At 44.5% G+C, this 18,650-nt stretch overlaps 1 protein-coding gene across 12 annotated transcripts in view; it reads left to right on the plus strand.

The window, feature by feature from the left end:
* DISP1 (dispatched RND transporter family member 1) overlaps positions 1 to 18,650 on the plus strand; it is a 179,763-nt gene that overhangs the window by 137,478 nt on the left and 23,635 nt on the right. Inside the window, exon 1 of one of the 12 annotated variants that reach the window (XM_081822999.1) lies at positions 13,067 to 13,952. The exons of the other annotated variants lie outside the window; for them this stretch is intronic. The gene's annotated coding sequence lies outside the window, so the exon portion shown is untranslated. Of the gene's footprint in view, positions 1 to 13,066; positions 13,953 to 18,650 lie in introns of those variants that run through there. 12 annotated transcript variants of the gene reach the window in all.

The raw sequence follows: 18,650 nt of genomic DNA on the forward strand, positions 1-18,650 counted from the left end.
GGGGAGCAGTGGCAGGGCATGGAAGGGGGAAGGGTGGGGTTGGAGCATGGAAGGGGGAGGGGAGCGGGGGCGGAGCGTGGGTGGCTGGGAAAGGGTGAAGGAAGTGCATGCAGACTGACAGCGTGTGGAAGAATGAGTAGAGTGAATAGCATGGCGGGAGTGGAGTGTGTGCGTGTGCGTGCACACGTCTGTGAGTGTGCGCGCGTGTATGAGTGTGCGCAGGCGTGGCGGCATGAGAGCGGCCCTGCTGGAGCATCCTGGATCTAGATCTGGAAAGTGCCCCCTGGAGCCTCTCAAACTCTGCGGGATTGGTTTGGCGTGCTCTTACTGCCATCTGAAGATGGAAAGGTAATTGTGTTATGACACAACTAAGAAAGTTCTGCTTCCAGAAATTAGTAGACAGATTCCTAATCCAAGCCCTGCAAAGAGCTGTTCTCCATGGTGGCAGAGGACTCCATGAATGATGCTTGGCAAGTCCCATACTCAAGTGGTAGGGAACCTGTGATGGTTCTGGGTGCCTGCCAAACACAGGTTTACTTCCCTGAAGGTGGTTTCATGGACAAATGGTCGCTCTCAGTGCCCCCCCATGGCCAGAGGCTTGAGAGCTGTGCAGTTGAGCAGGCTTGGCACTGAGGAGCCCGTGAAAGGGGCTGACAGTCGAGCACACCCTTGTCCATGTCCTGAACATTGTGCCCTATGCCGTTTGTGGCCTGTGTCGCCTTCTCCTGCCGTCCTCCTGACTCTTCCAACGTGTGGTTCACTTGCTCAGAGGTGTTTGCTCTCCCCTAGGACGCTACTTGCTTTCAACTCTTTTTCTTAAAAAAGTAAGAATTGAGAACTCTTGTGTTATGTTACGAGAGAGAATCTACCTCCTGAAATCTGGTTTCTTTGTATACAGTATATCATAACACCCAGGGGCCAGATGACAGCTCTGAGCATTGTTTTCCAAACTGTCTTCCTATGATGCATGTGCTCTGCAGTGATCCACGCTTTTCCCCTTTCCTGAGCCCTGGCGATGGAGTTATTTCTATTTAGCTGGGAAATTTGAAACAGAAATCACGTTGAACACATCATTAGCATTGTGGCATGAGCCTGGCATTGACGCAGATCCCAGTGTCTGATTTGCCCCAATCACTAGACTCAAACCACATGGCTTTTCTAAGATGCTGAAACGATGAGTGGACAAATTCAAAGTTAGTTATTCACTTATTCAGCAAGTATTCAATGAGTACTTGCATACATGGTGTCAGGTGCTGAAAACAGAGGTAAAAACTGCATGGTCCTTACCTTCAGAGGTGCAGAGGTGATATGGACAGGGCGAGAGCTGGGTCTCGGCCTGGGCAGACTCTAGGTAGGTCGTCCACTGTGTTGTCTGAGGTACAGAAGTTAAACATCGGTGTTCTTCGTCCATGTATTAATTCAGAAAGACAACCAGATCATAGTTGTATAAATTCTTCCCTCCTGTTTTCTTCTTTTACAACGGAAGATTACTAATAGCGACATAATCCTAATCCTACTGATACAGATTGTAGGACTGCTGAGCAGGCGTGTTGCAGGAAGGGATGGTCATACTGTGTGCTTTAGATGGGCACTCTTCACAGGGCCCAGTAAACTGCAGAATTCAGTTCTAAGTCCTACTGGGCACCGTTCGTGTGCTCCAGAGTCCCCTGTGCCAGGGGCTCGCATACTGGACATTCCCATTCCAGCAGTTTCTGGCATTTCCCATTCTACCAGTTTTCCTGGGCAGGGCCGTCTCTCTTTTCTCTTAGAGCAACTGAGGTCCCTTCCGACCTCCGTGGCAGCAAATGGAGCCCCAGTGATGTAGGGTAGCAACAATATTTGACAGTGAATAATACCCTTTTTTGTCCACATGATTCTGGTTAATTGGGGTTTGATTGCTTGTATTTTGTTTACTGTATCACAAAGAAATGTCAAAAGATAAAAACCCTTTTCTTCAAAAATCTAAAGGAGTAAAGCCCCAGACTATAAAAAATTGTAGTGGGGTGCCTGGGTGGCTCAGTCGTTAAGCGTCTGCCTTCGGCTCAGGTCATGATCTCAGGGTCCTGGGATCGAGCCCCGCATCGGGCTCCCTGCTCCGCGGGAAGCCTGCTTCTCCCTCTCCCACTCCCCCTGCTTGTGTTCCTGCTCTCACTATGTCTCTCTCTGTCAAATAAATAAATAAAATCTTTAAAAAAAAAAAAACAAAAAAAATTGTAGTGGGTCAGTATCCTCTAGAGGCCCCAGTTCCATCCCACAACCTGCCACGTTATTTAGATGAGTCTGAAGGCAAAAGTGCTGGTGTACTTAATTTGTAGCCAGTGGGTATACAATACAACGTCAGACAGTTTTTCTGGGGGTAGGGAGACAGCCCTACTTGGAGGCACCACTGGTGCTACTTTATGGCTTGTGTTTCTCTTTTCCAGCCCTCTCTCCCTTGCTCCCCATGCCAGGTGAGGGGTGTGCACGCAGCTTGGTGTGCACACGCCTGTGTGAGTCCTGGCACTGCCGTTCGCTGGCTTTGTGTCTCTGGCAGGAGTTCATCTCTCTCAGCCTTCGTTTCTGTCTCTGTAAAGACAGGAGGAACTGTTCCTCTTCTGGTTGTGTTCCTTTCTGTTTTTTCTCTTTCTCCTTGCTTCTGTTTTTCACTCCGTTAGTCTTGTTTCAGAAGTCAGGCTGTGGCTGAACCCTGGCGGAAATAGGTACGTGATGTATTGCTTTTCACTCTTATCCCACCGACCCCCTGAAGAGCAAGTGTAGCAGATGGTCACGGACTTGCCGTCTGGACGAGGAGAGGGTTGTTGAGAAGAAGCGGGCCTCTCCCGCCCCAAAGACCCGAGCCGCTGTACTAATGCTAATATATGGTCTGATTGCATGGTTAATTTTAGAAGTCTGGTAAGATTTAATCTTGATTTCATTGAAAGCGAGGTTTATTTTTAAATTCCTTAAAGTAGTCAAAATTTACTTTTAAAACAGGGTGATGTTTGTAGAATCTAAAATGTTCCGAGCTTGCTTGCCAAAGTCAGTCCGTTTGGCAGTCTGATGGGGTGAGACTTGTCTTAGAGACTAGTGTGCATAAGGGAACAGATTTCGGAGGGTGCCATGGAACGCACATTTCAGACTTTGGACCTTGTTCATCCTTTACTTTCATAGTAAATGTCAGCAAACAATGCCCTCTTTATTTGAAAATGAATTAGTTAATACGACATTTTGGAGTGAGGCAACCATGTTTTCTTCACCTCCTTTCCGTGTCAGTGAGCGTTGTTTAGCAGATACTAGAGACTGAAGAGAAAAAAAAAGAAATGGTTCAAATTTTCTCCTTTTCTTTTGGCTAAAAAAAAGTTTAAAGAAAGGTAAGAAGTTCGACCAACAGTAAACCCTAATGAAAGGATCAGGTACATCTCTTCAGGAAGACCCCAATTGCTTGCTGAGGGCATCCTATTTCCAAACTTAAGTGCTTGGCTAGCTGTCACTTAAAAGAATTTATATAACTTAATGTTTATTAGGAGAATTTTGATTGCTATACTATTTTGTATTCTTTTCAGCAAATTGACTCCATAAAAACGCGTCTCTTTTTTTTTTAAGCACAAATCAGATATCTAACCAGTGGGTTGGTATTTTGGGTATGAACTACACCTGGGGCGTACCTAGTAAATATTTGCCCTGGAACTCAGTAAATATTTGTTGAGTGATCACAAAAACAGTAATTCTTGGAATATCTTATGTAATGAAAAACTCACAGAGTTTAAACTTTTTAAGGAAACCTCATGAAGTTAGACCAGTCACTGGCATCAGGCACCATGATGGTCTCAGAGGGTAGAGATGATGAAAACAAACGCAGGTGCTGTCTGAGCACAGAGATATTCTAGAGTGTCATGTGAGTCCCAGAGAGGGATTCGGGGGGCCTTGCCTAAACGCACATGGCCTGCAGCCTGCCCTGCAGGAGCAGGAGGTCTGGAGGGGCTGGGAGTGGGGGCGTGGCGGGGGCGTGGCATGTGGTCTCCTTTGTCTGGAAAAAGACCCAGAGAAGGGGTGACAGCACTTTGTGCGGGGTGTGTTCCTTTCATGGGATCCCGGAAGCACAGCATGCTGTAGTGGTCCAAGGAGACCGCCCCCCCGCGCCCGAGCAGCACATGCCCATTGTTGTGTGAGCATCATAAAGAACTTACTAAGGACTTACACACAGCAGCTGTATAATTCTCATACCTTTGATTCACTGACCTTTCCCTGGGCCTGCTGAACCAGGTTTTGGTACTCCTGTGTGTCTCCAGGGCCTAGCACGGTGCCTGGCATTTAGTAAACACTCAAATTAATTGTTTAACAGGCTATTAAATAATTGAGCATCCATCACGTCCTTGTGCAGAGCTTATTTGTATGATGTGATAATTTGATAATGAAAATCAGGAACTATTGGTCTAATGTAGTAAGATATTTTCCCAAATAGTGGAGGAAGACTCCACAGGTTCTGTTTCCCTAAAAACACTCTTATTACTGTTGTTTGAGTCTACTTGGGGGGATGCCTCCTTCTGTTCTTTAAATCTCCCTGCAATTGCATTGGTTTCTGACTTTAAAAAAAATGGGGGCACCTGGGTGGCTCAGTCGGCTAAGTGTCTGACTCTTGGTTTGGGCTCAGGTCATGGTCTCAGGATCCTGAGATCAAGCCCTTCATCGGTCTCCATGCTCAGTGCACAGGCGGCTTGAGATTCTCTCTCTCCCTTTGCCCTCCTCCCCCCCACCCCACGCGTGCTCTCTCTTCTCTCTCTCTTCCTCTCTCTCTCAAATGAATAAATCTTTTTTAAAAAATCGCAGACTCATTCGTGAAGAACAGAGGGAGGACATGTAGAAACCCGGGCCTCATACAGTTCCCAAGCTGCCTTCATACCTGATTCTGGAGCCCCTTTGAGAAAGTCACACGGGGCCAGGAGCCTTTGCTCCGGGAGGTTGGCCAGGAATAACCTTTCTGTTTGCTCGGCTCCAGCCACCTCCAGGATATTTGCAGGTCTCGTAAGAGTGACTTTATAAAGCTGGTGGATGAACCATAAATTCCTGAATAAGAGTTTGGGCTTTTCTTTGTTCATATGTATTTTATGGATTTAGAAAGCAGACTCAAATAAGAAGGTGCAGTACCAGATGTGATACCTTTTTCTATGTAGATTTGTGAGTTAGGTGGTTTGAACAGTCCGGGGCTCTGATTGTTACCAAGTAGCTTGAGATTCAAGCATGATGCTTTCCTAGGAATGTGAGCAATTTACTGCTTCTAAGCACTATTCTGTGTGTCTAGTAAGAAGTAAGGATGGACAGTTAGCACATTCATTCCTTCAGACCGTATTTGTGTGTCTGTGGTCACCTGGGCCTGCCCACCTCCCCTTCCTGAGACACTGCTTTCATTATGCCTCTTGGCCCTGGCTCAGGGATCCTGCACGGTTTCCCCCAACTCCTTGACCTGGCATTGGAGTCAGGGAGGGAGTGTGTTTGCTGGAGGAAGGAAGGGTGGTAGTTCAGGGGAAAGTCTGTAACCCTGGACAGGAACAGGGTGACAGATCTCAGGCAGTGAGATGACTATAACAGATTTTCTTCCGGCCATTCAGCAGTTTAAATAGAAGTCTGATTAATGATGGCCTGGGTCTTTGTTTCCACTTACAGATAATTGAGACTTAGAATTTTTGGGATCCCAGCCAACACTAAATATTCTGGGGCTTTATTTTTTAGGTATTAGCCTAGGAGTTTTTAGTTGTCAGCCATTGGCCACCGTATTGCCCGCCAGAAAATAAAACTACTTCATTGTAAAGCAATCCCTAGCAGACATGCATTTAAATGTATTATCCGACTGTTAAAATGTCCCCCTCGCACGCAGTTAAACCCCACCTTGAGCTCCACATTGTACTGATTTTTTTTCTTATTTTACTTTCTTACCCTCATCCTCTTGTCCCAAAGAACATTCTACTTGAGCAGCATTTGTGTCTGGTGAGTATTTTGGCTTGAGGATTTTAGACTTCATTCCAGCATTCCATGCTCTTAAGTTAGTTAAGTTTAATAAGATTTTGCTGGCTTTCTGTGAGCTTTTCTTGGGTCTCTTATTAGTGATTATCATTCACATCTTAGTAAGAAAAGTATATGCTGTCCTCTTATTTAGCATGTTTGGTGTGGGGCCCCCAGCAATAGTCTTGCGTGGGAAGGCTCACATTTAAGGGCAAGTGCTTTATAATTTAGTGTTACTTTAACTGTAATGCATGGGGCTGTTTCCTTTATAACTTCCAGCTAACCCGTGCAGATGTAACTTCACGGGCTGAGGAAGAATGTTTTCTCTTAACCAAAGCTACTTCTCAGCCATTTAAAACTATTTTTAATGAACCGATTGTGCTTTTCAGTGTTGGAATGTCTTTTAATAGTTTCCTTATTAACACATAAGGCACTCTTGGGTTCCTCTTTTGGGGTGTGCCCTGCGTGGGACCAGAGCCACGTGGTATTTTGACCTTTAGTGACTGCCTGTCCTCTTTCCCCCTTCTAAGTGGCAGAGACAAAATGTGTTTGAAAATGAAGTTCCCACGACCTGCTTCCCTCACCTTTCAGCGAGCAGCCGAAGAGCTGCCTTTTAGCTAGTGGTCTCTAAAGAGGAGATAATTAGTAATAGAAGAGGAAGAGACATCCTTCCTCATCGTCCCCAGTTTTGTATAACACAATTCCTTTCTTGTTTACTGAAATCGCTGGGGAAAAAATAGCATCATGTCTTGCTTGCTGCTTAGGACCAGGCTCTACTGATAAGACATTTCTTTTTAACTGAAACTGGAACTCAGGCTGTTCCATGGAAGTGGGATTTGTTCAGTGTATGGGGCTTTGAGTCTCAGTGCGACAGACAGGGAATCACGTATATCATGCACAAACATACTTCCCTTTTGGAACATCACATAGAGATGCCTCCACGGGTCCCCAGGGTCGGTTACTAGTGGGGGCCACTGTTCTCGCTCTTCCCTCCGTGTCCCCACTGGACATATGTCCTTCAGTGTCAGCTTGTTCCTCTTCTGCCAGTTTCGATTAAATTGGCTCAGGGATCCTTAAATACGTTCAAAATGCATGTTCCTGTCATTGTGTCTGCTGAATCTTTCATTACATCTCTGCAAAATTCTTAATGTCTCCAGGGGGAAAACTGCAAATCACAGCTCAACTGGAGCTGGGATTTTCTCACTTGATCAGTAGCCACTGGATGCTCACCTGGGCTTCCAAGTGGGTAGAAGTGAAAGACAGCAAAGGAGATTCAGCAGCAGGATTGCCCATAACCAGACATCTTAGCAGTTCGGTCATTTCGGAAAATATGCTTTATTTTCTCCCATAGAGTTTCCTATCAATCATAAAGAGAATATAAAACTTGTATGTTAAATGTGTAGACATTGATTACTGAAGGTAGAAACGGTCATAATCAGGAGTCTAGATGTATCTTGGATGTAAATTCAACATGGTTTGAAATAGGATTTTAGTGTCACGTAATTTGCAAGTTAAATATCTTATTTTTCATTAGTTAAAATAACCAACCTAAGACATTCTGCTTAAAAATCATGATTTAAAAGAAAAGCAGTTCTCTGTCATTGTGAATCAAGTCTGTAAAACTTAGAGCACACTCACGTGCATTTCATGTGTGCACCAAGGTGTGAAGAAGGGAAGTAATGAGACGGTCGTTAGGAGCCGTGTCTCCCCTTCTCTCATCTGGAGATGCAGGCTCTGTGTGGAAATATGGTCAGCTACCAGTGGCTTCTGTGTTAATGGTGTCCTTGAATACGTCTGGTCATGTACACATTGAGAAAATTTAGTTTTCCATCAGCATTGCAATTTAGATTATGTAATATTTAAATTATTTTTAGGGCGCCTGGGTGGCTCAGATGGTTAAGCGTCTGCCTTCGGCTCAGGTCATGATCCCAGGGTCCTGGGATCGAGTCCCACATCGGGCTCCCTGCTCCTTGGGAGCCTGCTTCTCCCTCTGCCTCTCTCTCTCTCTCTCTCTGTCTCTCATGAATAAATAAATAAAATCTTTAAAAAAAAAATAAATAAATAAATTATTTTTATTCTGCTATCACATGACTATCTCCTTTACGTAATGTCATAACAAAATTACCTTTCTAAGAATTTTAACAGTAAGCTTCATCACTACCACAAATATTCTAAGGTATTCCAAAATAATGAATAATAAGCTTGAGTAAATGTATGAATGAGTAAAATTCCTTTGGAATTATGAGATGGGACTTGGTTGTGTCTTTAGCCAAGAAACTGGATTTCAATGGCATAAAGTCTCAAATTTATAACAATATTAGTGGTTTTACCGAACCCTTCCTATATACCAGACCTTGTGCTCTATTTTACACACGCTCTCTGATTTAATCCTAAATAGCCCGGAATTCAGAGCTGTTGCTCATCTCCATCGCTAGATGAAGCGATGAAGTGCCCTTTCGGAGACTAGGGGCTTACAAAGACGGGCTTAGGGTGAGTCCTGGTCTCTCGCCCGCGTGTGCGGCTCCGGCATCAGAGAACGAGGCGTCTTAGTGTCAGCAGAGGTTCAGGAGTCCGTTACTGCTGTGTTGGAAGCACGGCAGGCCCTTGAGGTCACAGATCACATGCAGATGATGGGCCTCGGGCTGCAGGAAGATTTCCAGGCCGGGAGGCAGAGGCAGCTCCTCACACGCCTCTCGCACAGACCGGAGGGAGAGTCCGCCCGATTTCCCCGCTGTCTGTGTCATGTCCGCACTGCGCTCCAACAGTGTTGTTGGAAATGCCAGTGGTAAGGAGTAGATCTCGCAGGTTTTAAGTGCAATACGCCCTTTTTGGAAGAGCTGTCCAGACGGGACCCTCTGCTTTAGATGTCAGGCTGCCCCTGGGCCCCCAAGGGTTCTGGCGCTCCTGCTCTGCCTCCTGGGAGAAGCGCGTCCTCATTGCAAACCCCTGAGCACGCTTCCTTGTGCGCCTCTCTGTCCAGTTTCCCCCAGCGGGACTTAGGCTCAGCCGCTGGACGTGGACAGCTCACCTGCTTCTTGAGAGAACAGCCGAGGCGTTTGCTGCCAGCCGCAGGGAGTCCTGGATCTGAACCCTGCCCTCACACCCTCTTCTGTGAAATTTTGGGGTGTTCTTTATCCTTTCTGTGTCTCGGTTCCTCATCTATAAAATCTCCACCTACCTTTCAGGATTGTTTTCAGAATTAAATGTTTACTATGCCAAGTGCTTAGGACGTCCTGTTTGGCACGTAGTAAAGTTCTCTACGTGTTGACTCTTGCTATCTCTAATACGTAATTATACTTCATGCCTGGACTCTGTATGACCTGCAGGCTGACTCCACCCTCCCCCTCTCCTGGCGATACCCAGATCGGTGACCTCTTCCGACAAACCCGTCTCCTTTCTCCTCCTGAGTTCTGTGGCTCGCAGTCCCCGCTTATGACCCCTTCGTACACAGCTTCCTCTCCGTAGCCGCAGCCCCGTGCTTCCTCTCTCCCCAGTGTTGTGGCCTTGTTGCCCTCGCACTGCTCACCGAGCCCCTCTTCCGTCTCTCCTACCTTGTCCCTGTGTTTTTCCTTTCCCCTCTTGCCTGTAAAAGATTTCAGATCCTGAGGGCACCTGGGGGCTCAGTCGGTGAAGCGTCTGCCTTCAGCTCAAGTCCTGATCCCTGTGTCCTGGGAGTTGGGCTCCCTGCTCAGCGGGGGGTCTGCTTCACCTCTGCCCCACCCCCCCTCTTGTGCTCTCTCTGTCTCAAATAAATAAAATCTTTAAAAACAAAATTCAGATCCCCGTTTCCTGCCCATATCTCTCATGTGACATGTGTATTCACAGTAGCGTGTAGGACAACTTCCTTTGAATATTTGCCAGAGTATCAGGGAGCACTTTGAAACCCTTAGACGGACGCCCATGTACCTTTGTTAATTAGACACAAGTAAGCATAGCTTATTGTAACTAGATATTGTCAACTCAGGCAAGATCGTGAAGAAACTAAAATGTAAGGAAACAGAACAATATGCATTTTTTTAAATAGCTTATTCAAAAGTAGCATAATGACAGAAAACTGAACCAAGAGTAGCCTTGATCAATGAAGTTGTGTTGCTCATCAGAGGCAAAGGACCAGTGAAGACTCATATATGAACCACCCATTTAAATGTTACTAGGGCTTCATTTTTTACATATTTTCCTAAGTTAAGCTAACCTGAATTTTATTCTAAGTTTGTCCTTAAACTTTTCTCTTTGGCTGTCTTTAAAAAAAGGCGGTCCTTTAGGCAAAACTCACATATGGTGACAGAAGCCTGAATGTTGTTTACCTGTGGGGGCAGGATATGATGATTGATTGGAGGGGGCACTGGTGAGCCTCCTGGGCTGCTGGGGAGGTCCTGTATCCTGACCTGAGTGGTAGGTACATGGACATGCACGTGTATGATAATCCATCAAGTTGAACACTTACACTTTGTGCCTCTTCCCGATGAGCTGGGTGAAATAGGAATGACGTAAGGGGTTTGAAAAACTAAAATGTCCTTTCCTCGTTTTGGAACACAGGGACAGTATTCCATTCGTTCTTATGTTCCTGGTTATGCAGTGGGAGAGGGTGGGAGGCAGGAGAAAGGCATGGGGCGCTTGCCCCCAGGACTTTGTCCTCCTCCCAGCTCCCCCCTGAGTCATCCCCTTGCTGTGTGTGTAGATAAATGTTTTCCTGGATATGAAGAGAGCATACCACATGTCAACAGCTGTGTTTTTATTCGGAAGCTGAAGCGTAGAGTCTTTTGTGACACGATCACATTCTTGCCTGGTTTGCTTTCCCACTGGCGTCTCTGTCAGCCGCCCATCTTCCCATTGTGGTGCTTGAGAGTAGAAACCGTCTTCTACCTTTTCCTACTCAACAAGTAGGTAGTGAATTGGGGTTTCTAGGGTGGAGAAGAGATGACAAAGGAAGGATTTAATAATACGGAGAAAATAAAGAACCATCCGTGGGGAGACAGTAACACATCTTTTCCACCCCTCTGCCAAAGGTCTTACGATAGAAGTAAGCCAATGTTATAAAAAGATTTCAGTTTTCCATATGGAAGAGTCAGATTTAGGGCCAGGAAGGAGGAACAGAGAGGGTGTTTCTATTATTTCTGACATGAGAGAGTCTCCATATGTAAGCCTTTTCTTCCAGAATACCTCATCCTATGACATAAGTCAGGTTCGGGGCAACTTACTGTGCTCAGTTGACTTAGAACGGAATGTGAGTTTTACTTTGTGAGAAATATCTCTGTTTGGGGAAAGCATACGGGAGTGTGGCTGTAATTCTGCCTTTGGGGCTCATGCCGTTGTCCTGTTAGGAAGTTGTTCTGAATGAGCTAAAGGCTTTGGCATCTCCTTCAGGAACTTAGTTCTGGGCTGTAATCTAGGATGTGCACATCACTGGAGAACTGAGGTCCTCTAGTTATTCCTGCTGTTCTCTCACTGACCAGAGCCGTTGTGAAGTCACAGATGCAGCAGTAACACTGTAAACCCACTAGTTCTCGAAAGGGAGTAGGATTTCCTAAGTGCACTCTGTCCCAGCTCTTGCCTGTCCTGAAGCCAAAATAATGAAAACCACGAGATTCTGTGAAACGCAATGAATGCGTGGATCCACCAGGACAGATGAGACAAACCTCAGTATACATAAAATCTCACTAAAGGAAAACCTCTTGATGACTCCGTGGGCTCCTCACTTCTGCCCAGCTCCCATTCTCAAATGTGCCAAACATTTGCTTCTGACAAAAGCCTGGAGGAAGTGGGAGGCGGTTTCACAGCCCAGCATCCCTGGATCTGGCTAAGGGTGGGCGCCAACTCGCTGCGAGATTCTTCACCACCAGTGTAGCCTACGAAGGCCATCGGTCAGGAGCCACTGCTGTCCCCACTGACGATGAACGCCCAAGAACAACTCACAGATGGTGCCCAGTGGGTCTGGGGGTGTCAAGGGGCGCTGCGTGATCAGCTCGCTGTCGTCACACGTGTTTTATGAAAATGAACGTTTAGACCCTCGTTTCCCCCGAAAGCAGGGCTTTGCAGAAGATGACAGCCAAAGCATCACAAAGTGATAGGGCTGGCCTCGGTTATTCAGGGGAAATTGGGAAGAAAACTGACCTCTGGGTCAAAGGTCACTCTTCAGTGGTAAAAGTAGTTCCTGAAATTACAAAGGAAAATTGCAACTATGGAAATTTTAAGATGCATGGCCAAAAATCATGTTAAAAACAGACCAGATCACAAGTAGGAAAAAGTTTCCGCAACTGTAATGTTTCATAGCCATCAACAGGTTCTCTCTCATTTGTGAGTAGGAGAGATGCGTGTGCACACACATGAACACACGTGCATGTGGACACACAAAAGAGTGGAGTTTGTGATTACAACTCTGTGTGTATATTAAATAAATGATGATAAATGCAATGGCACGCTCTATGGCTATGAAATGTCATGTTTTCAGAAGATTTTAATTACTTGGGAAAAGCTCATAATCCAAGGTGATGACACTTTACACATCCAGTGTGCCCTGTGTGTGTGTTCAATGTGTAGATTTAGGCACAAAGGGGAATATATTGAAAGGAAATAGATCGAAAAGAATATAGAGGTTAGATCTTTGTAGTGAGAGTGTGGATAATGGCTTTTCCTGCATCATTTCCTGCATTTTCTGGCTTTAAAAAAATAAAATGTGTTAGTTTTATAATTGGAAAACAAAACTAACATTAAAACAAAATATATCTCCCCTCAAAGCTTTGCTCCTCCTTTGAAAGTTAAAGTTCCGGGGCACCTGGGTGGTTCAGTCGGTTAAGTGGCTACCTTCAGGTCATGATCTCAGGGTCCTGGGATCGAGTCCTGTATCGGACTCCCTGCTCAGTGGGGAGTCTGCTTCTCCCTCTCCCTCTGCTCCTCCCCCTGCTTGTGCTCTCTCTGTCTCTCTCAAATAAATAAAATAAAATCTTAAAAAAATAAAGTTTCTATTTTATTTTATTTTTTTTAAGATTTTATTTAGTTACTTATTTGAGAGAGAGGAGAGACAGTGAGAGAGTACAAGCAGGGAGGAGAGGGAGAGGGAGAAGTGGGCTCCCTGCAGAGCAAGGAGCCTGATGTGGGACTCTATCCCAGGACTCTGGGATCGTGACCTGAGCTGAAGGCAGACACTTAACCGACTGAGCCACCCAGGTGCCCCAAAGGTAAATTTTTTTAAATAAAAAATGAAGATTTTATGCTGCCTTTCTGTAATAGTAGGTGGGAGACTCAGGTGAGAGGTTCTGGAAAGCCTGAGCGCTCTTGCAGGTGTGCCGCCTTGGGGACACCACTGCCTTCAAGCGTCTGGGGTCCCTGTAGTTTCCCTGTGACACGCGCCTGCTCCAGCATGCTGCTGACCTCAGGGTTCACATCTGCACGCTCATCTGAAGCCAACATGTGGGGAGCCCTCCTACCAAGCCCTTTTTAGCACTTTTTTCATTAAACCATTTATTTAGCCATTCAAAAATATTATCTCTCTCGCCGTTCACATAAAGAGTCAGCGTTATTTTTCAAAACAGTTTAACAGTTCTTCCCTCCCTTGTGGAGGATCGTTTCCATCGATTATTCACATGAAGTATTTCAGCCTAGAATTTTGATTAGGGTGCCTGGCTTTCCAGCTGGTGCCTTGGCTTGGTGTTCAGATACCCAGGTGGTGATCTGAATGATCTAAAGCTCCACAGAATATAGTAGAATTTCAAAGCAGGGAAGGACCTTAGAAATCATTTAATCCAACTCTGTTTATTGTACATATGAAGAGGGTGAAGCCAGAGAGCTTGGGGCCCACGGTTAGCACCCCATTAGTCACAGGCTTCCTGACCTGTCATCGTGGTCTTCTTGTTACGTCGTCCTCAGAATACACATCCAAACTCTGTTGACATGGAGTCTACTCCACCACAAGCTGAACACGGTGGCCTAGAAGCTTCTGCCTAGCTGCCATGGAACCTCTCACTGCGGCCTGAGAACAGGTGGGTCCCACCACGCCGGGGTCTTCCTCCTGTTTTCTCAGAAAATTCCCATTTGCTCTCATCAGATTCTTTTCAGCTTAGTTGATTTTTTTTAACCTTGGACTTCCAGCTGAGAAGAAATCTCTTTTCTATCAGTATTATTTTTACAAAAGCTGACCTTGTTCGAGTTTTGCTTTGATCTTTATTTATTCGATCTTTTGGCAGTGGAGTTATGTAAATTTAGTTTCTAAGTTAAAGGATAAGTATGAACAAATTTAGTTAAGAAAACTCGGTTTCTCTATATACTGTTGTTCTTAAACCATAACTAAAGACTTTCTGTGGATGGTGGGGACTAGCCTGTCCTCCTGGCCAGCACGATGAAGACGTCACAACAGCTGCGGGGGGGGGGGGGTGGAGAGGAGATTGGCTACACTGTTGCAATTCATTTGATACAGTGGATTTTTATTAGTTCTGTAACTCCCCCTCAAAGTTGTTTGTTTTTGTTTTGTTTTTTTATAGCAGGTGTGACTTTTAACCTTCCACACTCAAACTTGTGTGATACTGAGTAATTTTGTAGGGGCAATGTAATCCAAAATATGTGGGAAATGAATTTTAAGAAAGGTTAATGATGTCTCTTATAATTTTGAACTCAAATAATCGTTTTTATGGTGAACCAAATATGGGCAAGTCAAACTAAAAACTGGAGACCAGGAGAACTTGGAGGGAGAAGGTGACCGACAGGTTAGTGAAGGACGTTTGTGCTTCTGCTGTGCTCTCAGTCTCACCAAGGAGGGCCCTGTCCTTGCAGTAAACCTGGTGACTTTGACTTAAAATTCAGATGTCCCTTCACTGAGGTCGTGATTAACATACACACTCTTATTTATATAATTTGTGTAGTTTATAGTGAAAATGCAAAATGGTTTTGCTTTTTTGTAGATGAGATCCATAAAATTTTGAAAGTGAGAAGTGTTTGTGTGTCTTTCTTAATGAGAGTAATGAAATATATTTGTTGAGCCAGGCTTAATGTCAGTCTCAAAAACGTGCTTATAAAACTGTACCCTCAACCTCCAGACCAATCTTTCGGACAACCTCTTCGTCCACATTGTCACTAACTTCACTTCCTTGGGCCCTGCTACTATTTTTAGTTCATTCGATAAAAATGTTCAATGTAGTTTTAGGCATTTCTGATTGACCTTAAAGTACATCATCGTATATCAATCCTGAACACCAGTGAGTATGGAAGTGTGTTCTAAGGTACATAGGACAGATCAACCTGCTTTATTCAACATTTCACCAGAATGTTTTCTGGTTGTACCATATATATTTATGAAAATATATAGTAATAGTTTTTGTTCCGTTATTCATAAGATTCTCAGAGGTTTTCTGGTTCATTAAAGGAAGATTGAAGTCATTCCATTTCTTCCTCCCAGCACCGTGCTCCTGGACCGCGCATTAGCTCCCAGCCTGGGCTCCCTGTGTCTTTAGTGCTTCTCCTTGGGGTTCACCCTGCACACTGGCCCCAGATCATTCATCCTAAAATCGAGTTTTCAGCCCCAGCAGCCCCTGCCTCATTAGGCCGCCCCCACAGTGTCCCTGTGATGCGGCTCAGTCTGCTCGGGAAGGTCCTGCACGATGTGTGAAGTTTGCTATCCGTCTGCCTCCTGTTCATCTGTCCAAGCCCTGCCTGCCCTCCAAGTCCTCCCTCACATTCTGCTTCTCACACCTAGTTCAGTGCTACTCTCTGGATTACTCTATCCTCATCTTATCTCCCTGTTCCCTGTCCACTCCATGTTTGCACCATACTTTTAAGTTCTGCTTCTTTTCTTGTAGTATTCTCTCACTGTTTTTGTTTGAATGTCACATTTTCCTGGTAACTGCCCAGGGCGGTGGCCCCAGCTCAGACCATTGAGGTCCTGCTCTGAGGCTACTGAAGCCGATCTCTGGTGAGGAGCCCAGGACCCTGTTTCCATTAAGCCTCCAGGGAATTCATTCCAGTGATGATCAGATTACTCGTCACTTAAACTGTACAGTAAATGTTTGAATTTTCAAACTATCAATTTTGTATTAAATGGATTTTAAGTTCTTTGAAAATTATGATCTGTGTATAGTGTTAACTTCATCTAGTTTATAGTTAGGATTCTGTATCAGTGAGAGAAATTTTCAAATAAAATACTTGGCTCACATGTACCTAAGTGAATAATTTGTACACAATTCTCCTTTATAAAAATTCTTTCACTTCTTTTTAATTATACAACTAATTCACAGTACATTCTCATGAATTCAAAAATACAAAGTGAAACTCATCCTTGATTCTTTCCTCCCAGGGTAAAGAGGGTTATTGATATGCCGAGTTCCCCTCCACATTTTTTTAATACATTTACGTCTTTAGAGGACTGAGCCTGTGTGGCTCAGTCGGTTGAGTATCAGACTCTTGGTTTCAGCTCAGGTCGTGATCTCAGGGTCGTGAGATCGAGTCCTGTGTTGGGCTCCGCACTCAGCACGGAGTCTGCTTGAGATTGTCTCCCTCTGCCCCTCCCCACCTGCTCTCTCTGAAAGAAAGAAAGAAGAAAGAAAGAAAAAATCTTTTTTAAAAAAGACAATTTCCTCATACTCAAGCATTTAATATATGCTAAACGTTGTTAATATGTATAAAGTGCTTGATGTTTGTGAGATTCTCTTTAAATGTTAGTCGCCCACTGCCAGCCCTTTCGTCCACCCGCCTGGTTCATTTTGTACTTCTTGTGGTAGTTGGGGCTCCTCGGTGGTAACAGCTCCAGACGTGAAATGACCTGCATGGAGGGGACGTCCTGCGAGTGTTCAGGAAATGCATCACCCGAGCACACCCAGCTCTGGTGTGTGAACGGTGGATCAAAGGCTGGCCTACAGGTTGCTCATTTCATCTTCTCAACAGCACCCCAGGGTCCCTATGATGATCCATGCAAATACTGGAGGACAAAGAATGCTTTGGTTTTTGTTGGAAGTCTTAAGAATGTTCATCAGGGTGTGGATTCTTTACTTTCAGATACTTTCTTCCTCACATACCAGCACTGAACTGAAAAGTTATTATTTGCAGACTGCCCTTTTACAAAAAGGCAATATGGCACAATCCAGTGGGGCAATTGAGACAAAAATGTGCTACTTTAGGCACTTTCTTACTTAAATTTGGCTACAGCCCATGAAGCAGAAAATATATTTCCTTCAAAGCATTTTCATTGTTCAGAAATATACAAAGCTATGTCAATGTTAACCAGACTTCTGATCATTGTACAAGTGAATCTAAATATTGATCATTAGGTTGTACTCCTGAAACTAGTATTGTATGTCAGTTATACCTCAGTTTTTTTAAAAAAAGAAGGAATGGAACAGAATGGAGAGGCTTATATGGTTAATTAGTCTTTGACAAAGGAGACAAGAACATCCAATGGGGAAAAGACATCTCTTCAACAAATGGTGTTGGGAAAACTGGTCAGCTACATGCAAAAGAATGGAACTGGACAACTTTCTTACACCATACACAAAAATAAACTCAAAATGGATTCAAGACCTGAGTGTGAGACCTGAAACCATAAAAATCCTAAAAGAAACCATTAGCAGTAAACTCTTTGACATTGGCATTAGCAACATTTTTCTAGATATGTCTCCTGAGGCAAGGGAAACAAAAGCAAAAGTAAACTATTAGGATTACACCAAGATAAAAAGCTTTTGCCAAGCAAAGAGCAACAGCAAAGGCATCAACAAAATGACAAGGCGATCTACTGAATGGGAGAAGATATTCACAAATGATACATCTGATAAGGGGTTAATACCCAAAATATATGAGGAACTTATATAACTCAATACCAAGAAAATCCCAAACAATCCAATTAAAAAATGGGCAGAAGACATGAACAGACATTTCTCCAAAGAAGACATCGAAGTGGCCAACAGACTCATGAGAAGATGCTCAACATCACTGATCATCAGGGAAATGCAAATCAAAACCACAAAGAGATCCCACCTCAGACCTGTCAGAATGGCTAAAATCAGCAGTACAAGAAACAACAGGTGTTGGCGAGGATGCAAAGAAAGGGGAATCCTCGTGCACTGTTGGTGGGAATGCAAACTGGTGCAACCACTCTGGAGAACAGTATGGAGGCACCTCAAAAAGTTAAAAATAGAACTACCCTACAATCCAGTAATCGCACTGCTGGGTATTTACCCAAAGCAAATGAAAACACTGATTTGAAGGGAAACATTCACCCCATGTTTGTAGCAGCCAAGATATGGAAGCAGCCCAGGTGTCCATCGAGTGATGAATGGATGAAGAAGATGTGGTAGTGGGGCTCCTGGCTGGCTTAGTCAGTAGGGCATATGATCTCAGGGTTGTGCATTCAAGCTCCATATTGGGTGTAGAGATTACTCAAAAAAATAAATAAAATATTGCAGTTTAAAAAAACAATTAAAAAAAGATGCAGTACACACACACACTGGAATGTTACTTAGCTATAAAAAAGGGTGAAATCTTGCCACTTGCAACGACATGGATGGAGCTAGAGGGTATTATATTAAGTGACATAACTCAATCAGAGAAGGACAAATACACGATTTCACTCATATGTGGAATCTAAAGCACAAAACAAGAGCAGAAACAGAGCCCTGAATACAGAGAACAGACTGGTGGTTGCAGAGGGAGGGGAGGGACAGGTGAAGGGCAGAGGGAGGTCCAGCTTCCAGGAATGG

The sequence above is a fragment of the Leptonychotes weddellii genome, chromosome 6 (genome assembly GCF_054177405.1).
Source record: "Leptonychotes weddellii isolate Sample4059 chromosome 6, ASM5417740v2, whole genome shotgun sequence".
In the NCBI taxonomy this organism is placed as follows: Eukaryota; Metazoa; Chordata; class Mammalia; order Carnivora; family Phocidae; genus Leptonychotes; species Leptonychotes weddellii.